Consider the following 8,450-nt stretch of genomic DNA (forward strand, 5'->3'; position numbering starts at 1 on the left):
CTCCACCAGGACAGTTTCCAGATGCCAAGGGGGATCAAGAGTCTTGTGAGTGTCCCATTTAAGTCTCCCACCCAAGACACAAAGTTGGGTATGCATGGAAAAGTCGTCATCTCTGCCCAGACAGCTTTTGAGCTGGGGTGACTGCTCACACTGCTTAATGTAAGTAATAAAACCTACTATCCATGTGCCAACGTGTGTTCAGGCTCCGACTGGAAGGATGTGATGTTCGTGGAGCAATCCATATCAGTTATTGCTGCCCTTTTTCTAATGGCCTGCTGGCTATGTAAAAATAGGGTACAATCTGAGAGTACATCGCAGATTTGCCACATTGTACCTCAGATTTTGTGCAGCAGAGCAGGGTCTGGCGATGTTGTCTCTCACCAACTCTCCAAATAGGAGGCCCTGTCCTTACACTACTAGAGGTGCCATGGAAAATACAGCAAATATGGGGAGGGCCGCCTTGAGTCATCACCCTCATGAGAACATCTCTAAAGAGCCTTTTGAGATGTTAAAATAACCTTCTACTGGCTTCCTTTTCTCCAAGATCCTTAGCAGCCCTTGAGCCTGCTTCAATAAACTCATATAACCTTTCTGAAGTCAACCAAGTGGAGAATAGGAAGGGTGTAGGCCATGAGCTGCTGCCATGCATGAGGCAATGGGCTGGCTTTGCAACAACTCAGCCCAAAGCCCATGAGCCAACACATGCTCCAGAGACCAAGAGGAACAAGAAAGGCATGTCCACAGGGGTTTACTTTCTCTTTGTTGCTGTTGTTAGGTGCCATCGAGTCGATTCCAACTCATAGTGACCCCATGTACAACAGAACAAAACAATGCCTGGTCCTGTGCCATCCTCACAATACTTGCTATGTTTGAGCCCACTGTTGCAACCACTGTGCCAATCCATCTCACTGAGGGTCTTCCTCTTTTTTGTTCACCTTCTACTTTACCAAGCATGATATCCTTATCCAGGGACTGGTCTCTCCCGATAACTTACCATCTCTTGGATCCTTGTAATTCTAGCTCAGCACTGGACAGTGTCCCTACTAGTGCTGAAATCTGAGTGAAGCACTTTCTTGTTAGGTGGATGTTTCTAACACACTTGGAAGTACGTGACAGGTCAAGGCCTGCCAAGGAATGGAACGGCAGCTGATTTGTCTCCCGGCTGATGGCCAGCTGCAAGGCTTTCATAAATGACAGCAGGGAAGCAATAAATCAGGTGTAATGGAGTCCCATCCACCGAGAGTTTGTCTCTAGAAATAGAATTCAAGAAAAATTGCCATGGACAATTTGGTTTTAAAATGATTTAGAACATTTTCATCTGCTTGAACCTGAGTTCTAATAACAATAGAGAAGTATTAGTTTAACCCAGTCCTTCACTGGTAAACTACACAGTGCTCTGGAAGATTTAAAAAGAAGCTGAGCCGTGGACGAAGGAATTTCTCATTTACTTGCAGAAAATACAATATTTCTTTTTCCTTTCCTTAGAGAGAGACAATCCTGTAAAAATCACGGTTTTAAACGTAGCATGTACGACCAAGAAAAAAAGTCAGTTAAGTGTGTTGATATTTCTCAGTTTAGAAGAAGGTAAATAAATGTTTTTAATTGTTATCAAATGCTCCCCTCATAACTATCAAAGGAATTTCAATAACTGTGTTTGCATTTGTCGATACTTATTTCCTAAGGCAAGGCTTCCCAACCTTTCATGTCAAGGCACATGTGGAAAATGACCACATTTTTAGGGCACACTGGGGTAAGAACAGTGGTTAAGAGCTTGGCTGCTAACGAAAAGGTTGGCAGTTCAAATCCACCAGCTGCTCCTTGGAAATACTATGAGGAAGTTCTACTCTGTTCTCTAGGGTCACTATGAGTCAGAATTGACTGCAAGGCAACGGGGTTTTCTGGGTTTTTTTGGCTTGAGGGTGGGACTCAAGCATCAGTATTTTAAAGTTCATCAGGAAAGCCCAATGTGCAACCAAGATTGAAAACCCCTACTCTAAAACTCCTCGGGGTCAAGCCAGCTGGACACCGATAGGTCTTATATGCCAACTTGAGCATCATGGCCTATCTGGTTGTGAGTGGCTTGCAGGTACGTGTAGATATTGACCTCCCACCCCCAGAAGCCTCGGGGTGGCCAGGTGAGATCTCTAGTTGTAAGATGCCCCATTGGATTACCCCAGAACCAAACTGAGCACTTAACCGCTCTGCCACGAGGGCTCCCCGACCCCCAGACATCCTAATTTAATTGACCTGGAGGCTTGCATGTTGCTATGATGTTGAACAGGTTTCTGTGGATATGCCAAACTAGGAAGAAAGGCCTGGTGATCTACTTCCAAAAACCAGCCAATGAAAACCCTACGGATTACAATGGCCTGATTAGAAACTGATCATGGGGATGGCGCAGGACTGGGCAGTGTTTCATTCCACTGTGCGTGGGGTAGCCAGGAGTCAGGACCGACTTGATGGCAGCTAACAAGAATAACAGGGTGTAGTCTGGGCAACACCCTTGTTCACATTCTCTTCTTCCAATGCGAGGCTTTCTACCACATCCTCATTTTGGCTTTGCCAATGGTTTGAACTGTTCTCCAGCATCATCATTTTTGTGAACGCCTTCATGTTATCAAGCTTTCTAATTTCAGTTTATAAGTCATTTGCATTGCATCATTAGATTTTACAACATCCACATTCAATGATGCAGTTTACTTATCAGGCTCCTTCACTGGGCTACAAGCTCATTAATGGAGGGGATGTGACTTATTTACGTTCTGCCATCAATGACTGCCATAAAGTAGGTACCAATTATGGTTTCTTGAATTGTACAACTTTTCATTTAAGACTTTCATCCTCAAACACTAACTAGCAAAGACACTGATACAATGGTCAGGGATATACCTTAGTGTCAAAAAAGAGAGATGGTGGTTAGGAACAAATTTTATACGAGGTCATTTCCTTAGCATATTTAATGTCATGTTGCCTTTTGCTTCTCCATCCAACTGTAAGAAATTGGATAATAAATGTTTGGACTACAAGAACCTACTGGTATTATTTAATTACCAGGCTCCTTAATAGTGCAGCTTTGACTTATTCATCTTCTACTTCCAATTGAAGCCTCTGCTGAGAATGCCCCCACTCCGCCATGATTCTCCGCCTCCCCCACCCCCCTCCTGCAGCCCGCCAAGCCACAGCTTCTAACTGCAGTTTGGCCCGACCACACTGCAGCCATAACCACAGTTTGAATTTGGTGCCAGACTCCTGCGCATGCGCGAACCAAGGCTTTGGCACATGCGCAGGACCTGAACAACTGCGTCCTCAGTCTGTCCTTGGACCTGAACATCACCAACATAATTCAACATCCGGACCTCCAAATGTGGACATGGGAGGGCTAGGGGCGGAGAGTTCCGGCTACCAAACCCAACCCTCAGATGCCACTGGAAATAAAAAGCTTCCCAACCCCCTCAGACAGGGAGCACACGGCCTTTTGGTCACTAGACCCTGTGTTGCTCCTTGTCTGCGCAGACAATAAATTTCTACTTTCTGTTTCCCTTGCAACTGGTGGTGTGATGTCCGTCTCATTTCAGTCAGCTAAGAAGATAGGACAAGAACCCTTGTTTGGTTACAGATTTTGGCGACTCTGGTGGGACTTGCGGACTCCGAAACCTGGGCAGTGAGCATCCAGACCCCCACGACCCCTTAAGGCACCCCCCGAACCCCGTTTGGTCAGTAAGAAGTTTCGGGTGGTCACCATGATCCCTGCCCCAGGACGAGGTGCGCCAGGTCCCCACCTCAGCTCAGAAATAGAAACTGGGAACTGGATGGGAAAGGCCTCTGAATTATGGTAAGTGCATGAGGGACTAGGTTGTTCCACTGGTCATCTGAGGGGGGTTAAAGTCTCCCCTGAGGCGGTTTACAGTACCCCCAGGGAGCTAGGCAAAGAAGAGGGTAACAACAGCACAGTCCTAAGACCTGACCCCAAGGGTTGTAAAATGAGGGAAGTAGGGGTCGTGGCCCCTGGGACCCATCCTCAGCCTAGCTGGGGTTCCTCGCCCTGTCTGAAACCAAGGGTATCAGGTCACTCTGCCATTGGCGACGATCTTTGTCTATCTGTGATCACCCAAGGTTAATCGGTAGTTGATAAAGGGTATTTAAGTCCCTCAGAGGTTGCCCTGCCATCGCGACAATCTTTCTTTCGGAACACTCTTTTCCTCTTTCCCTTTCTTTCTCTCCCTCTCTGCTCTCTGACAGCAGAAAACAGGTAATTTAATTTATGGTCATTAATTTTGGTTAAGTCCTGGTTTTGGTTTTGGTTTTTGGTTTAGGGGATGTCCTTTTTGCATTGGTATTCTTTGTCTGTCTGGTAGGTACTCCTCTAGGTTGGGGGGCATCCTTTTGTCTGAATGCATTTAAAACTGGTGTTCTTTGTCTGTATGTCTTCGTGAGAGTGTGCAGCTATAGGAACAGGGATAATCCTAAAAACATTCCAAAGCATTCACCCTTAAGGTGTACTTCAGAGAATTGAGATAAATTCTGTTGTAATAGTGGGAAAAAGTGAAAGTCCTCCATGCCGCCACCAGGGTTTGTGATGAACAGCCCTTACAACTCCAACAGTGTGCGCAGCTCCCTCCTGGACCTGTGCCAGGTGGAGGGGGGGGAGGGTAGAGAATTAACCAGGGAAGGCAGTTCGAATGTCCTGAGGATTTTCCCTTGCCATCACCCCATACAAGGCCGGGGGCGGGGGAGGACACCCTATCACGGGACAAATGTGGCCCTGGGTGCTGCAAAGCCAGAACAGAGGCAACAGGGAGGTCTAGCCCCTGGTCAGTATCCCCTCCACCAAACAACTCCAGTGGCAAATAGGGCCTAGGTTCCCTTTAGTACAGCGGACCTGATTAACTGGAAGAATAACACCTCAGGATATCAAGAGAAATCAAAGAAATTGTATGAAATGTTTATTGCCATCTTTAACTCTTTTGATTCCACCTGCGCAGGCTGTCAATCTGTCTTAAGCACCCTCCTCACCCCGGAAGAAAAGAAGATGGTCCTACACAAGGCTGGAGAAGAAGCCCAGAGGCGACATGACGCTTGACGGACCAGAGATGCAGTCAATGACATCTTCCCCCTTCAAGACCCCACTGGGACCACAATCCCACAGTAGAATATGGTAGGCTCACCCGATACAGGGACTGTCTTTTAGTGGGCCTTAGATGTGGAGTGCCTAAGCTCTTAGATTAGAACAAAGTATTTGAAATTAACCAGTGTAAAGATGAGGACCCTGCAACCTTCCTCGAAAGAGTTATAGAGCCTTTAGACAATATACTGATCAAGATCCAAAGGACCCAACAAATGCTCACATGGTCAGTAATATTTTTACAAGACAGTGTGCCCCGGATATGGGGAATCAACTTCACAAAATAGAGGGAGGAGTAACTATGCGTATCGAACACCTAGTAGAATTGGCATTCAAGGTCTGTAACAACAGGGAGGAAGACAAAGGCAGGAAGTGCCAGGATGCCCTATCAGCAACAGCAGCAACAGTACAGAAACGGTATAGGCCCCCTAGGAGGAAAAGGCCCACGGACCCTAGCGAGGCCCAGCCCTGACCCCCACTGGGAGAGAACCAGTATGTATATTGTAAGCAAGAGGGCCATTGACAAAGAGAGTGTCCTGACACAGAGTGAGTACCGAGTAACTCAATACCACACCTCTCTAGCCTCTAGTCAGTAATTCCAGCATATCAGTTCAATCTGTTGCCACCAGCCACCCCTCTTCCCACTCTGTCCCTGGGAAACTCCATCTACCATGACTGTGTCCGGATGGTGGGCCTGGTCCATACCAGATGTCCAGACCCACAAAGTCAACCTCTAAGAGATGCCAGTATAGAGATCTTCAGAGGTGAGAGTAGCTTCATCGAGGCTGGCCAAAGGAGAGTGGGCTATACACTTGTCAGCCACACCGAGGTCCTCGAGGCAAACACTCTCCCAAATAGAACCTCAGCCCAAAAAGCTGAGCTGGTTGCAGTGATCCAGGCCTTGTGGCTGGCCAAGTCCAAGTGAGTGACCATTTATATATATTCGGAGTGCATGCTATCAGTTTTACATGTATATGAGACTTTGTGGAAGCAAAGAGAGCTTTTAAATTGGGTTAGTAAAGAAATCAAACACAGCCAACAGATTTTACAACTCCTTGAGGCGGTGTCTCTCCCCGCCGCTCTGGCTGTAGTACACTGCAAAAGACACCAAAGGGCTGACTTATAGGCCAAGCAAGCAGCAAGAATGGTGACCCCGGTAGTAGTGACTGATTCTAGCTTGCCGTAAGCTACAGAAGATCTTTATAGTTACAAAAATAGGGGCTGGACAGGGAAAAAACTGATAAGGCTTAGAGCAATAAAAGGGTAGAGAACAAGAAGAATGAAGAGAAAACAAAAATGTGAGAAGGAAGTAGAAAGGTAGAGAAGAAAGGGAGGGATGGCCCCAGGCTGGACTGTCCTGGGCTTCCAGGAAAAACCTAAATGTAAATTTATTGATTTATTCTGCTACTAGATCGTTTTTTTTTTTTAGATCAGGTTTTAGAGTCATGTGAATGGCTGGCTCTGCACCACTTGTCACTCTGTATGGTCCCTCTCAATATTAAGAACTACTACTTAAAAAAAGAGAGACAACAAAGATCTTCTGGGCAGCGTTAGAAGAGAGTAAGCACCAGGAATATGTTCCAGAAAAAGATTGCAAGAAAAAGGTAAACTGGACAATTGAAGCCCGCAAGGCCAAACCTTGCAAGAAGACCTAATTAGCATGGACTAAGACCCTTCCCTTGGCTCTGTTCAGGACTAGGGTTGCACCTCAAACCAAACTTAAGGTAACCCTTTTTGAGCTTATGTATGGGCGTCCCCTCCTCTGTAACTTGTGGGAGGGCTTCATTACTCTGGGTCCTGAGGATACCTTGGAGGCTAGAGACATACACAAAGCTGGCTCGCTATTAAACAATATTTGTATTCTGTGGCAGGGGTGCTTGACTCTCTTTATAGGCACATGATGTGACAGACTCTTCCACAACCTGAAGTCTCTCTCTCCATGTCAAGACCTGGAGCACTACAGACCCGGCAAGAGAACAAACCCCCAGCACTACAATCAAGATTGCCAAAAAGAGAGATTGGATCCACCACTCTCGCATCGAGCCAGCTGCTACTCACAATACCGACCAACAAGCCCTGCAGAACAGTTAGAATTGTCAAGACAGTAATAAATAAAAAAGTCAGGCTTCAGACGATTTAAAATGATAGACAATTGTGCCAGCTGACTGTCATCCCCTGGCAATTGTGCAGGTTGTTATTCATGACTCTGTTCAAGTTTGCCACCTATATGCAGCCTTATATCCTGTGTCTCTCCAGAAGAAAAACAGGGCCCCCTGAATGGCAGGATAATTATCTCATAAACACCTCAAATGCTCTCCACTTAAAAGATCACTGGGTCTGCTTCACCCCCCCACCCCCCCACCGCCACCACCAGGACTAAAGACAATGCAGAGGCAGTCCCGGTCCAGGTGCTCCCACCTACTAAAAACACCACTAGATTCCCCAGGGGATGGGTCTCCCCCTGGGCCCATCTTTCATTAATTACAACAGGGACTTTGTCCAACAGGGACTTTGTCCAACAGACTATCCAGGGTCTCACTGACTCCACTGCTAAAACCCCAGACAACTGGAATGAGACAGCTAGCTCATCTCCAGACTAATCTGACCAACCAAGTCTGCTACATGGGGATACCTACTGAGAGAAAATATCCAAGAATTTTCCAAGAACTTTTTATTTTATTTGCTCCTTGACTATTGCTTGCCCAACAACTTGGGGCCTACACCCCCGGGCACACTCATTTACCTCTGAAATACATTTACAATGCCACAAGAAAAAAATACCAAAGCCCCAAGTGCCGAGTGTGCCGACCTGGACTTTGTGGTCCCCTGGCCCCAAATTGGTGCCACCCTTGGTGGCTGGGCCATCACTGAATCTGTGCCATCACTGTGCCCCCGGTAGACCTGTCTGAGTGTGTGAGTCTGGCTCGTGCCTGGGTGACCGCAGCCCAGCTTGTCGTTGTCCTAGTTGTGGATGGACAGCTTCTTACATCGGCCCTGTCACAACCACCGGTCAATGTTCCCTAAGATTTTTGTTTCAGGCACCAAGTGTCTGCATGTACTGGGCCTCAAGGCGAGCCTCAGGCTGTAGACTGAAGACAGCACTGGGTTTAATCCTAACTGGGGCAGGTGCAGTAACAGGGCTCCTGGCCCCTTGTTGAAGACTCGAGTCCCTCTGTAATAAATGGCTAGACAAGTTCAACCAAGGCCTAACTTCACAAGATATCTGAGATATAGTAAAGACAACAATCCCATATTTAATATGGTGTCTTCCCCTTCTAAGATCCTTCACTGTGGTCGTCCTGCTGCTTATATTCAGGTTTTGTTCGTT

At 46.8% G+C, this 8,450-nt stretch overlaps 1 long non-coding RNA gene across 2 annotated transcripts; it reads left to right on the plus strand.

Annotated features, from left to right (window-relative positions):
• Nucleotides 1-2,712: 2,712 nt before the first annotated feature.
• On the plus strand, nt 2,713-7,462 carry LOC111752230 (uncharacterized). Of its 2 annotated transcripts, none has more exons than XR_010319739.1 (3): nt 2,713-3,832; nt 4,983-6,846; nt 6,994-7,462. It is a non-coding gene; the product is annotated as an uncharacterized LOC111752230 (long non-coding RNA). The 2 variants fall into 2 exon arrangements; XR_002787210.2 differs by having other exon boundaries at nt 4,983-5,155; nt 6,552-7,462.
• The last annotated feature ends 988 nt before the right edge of the window (nt 7,463-8,450 follow it).

Source organism: Loxodonta africana, chromosome X, assembly GCF_030014295.1.
Source record: "Loxodonta africana isolate mLoxAfr1 chromosome X, mLoxAfr1.hap2, whole genome shotgun sequence".
NCBI classification, from domain to species: Eukaryota; Metazoa; Chordata; class Mammalia; order Proboscidea; family Elephantidae; genus Loxodonta; species Loxodonta africana.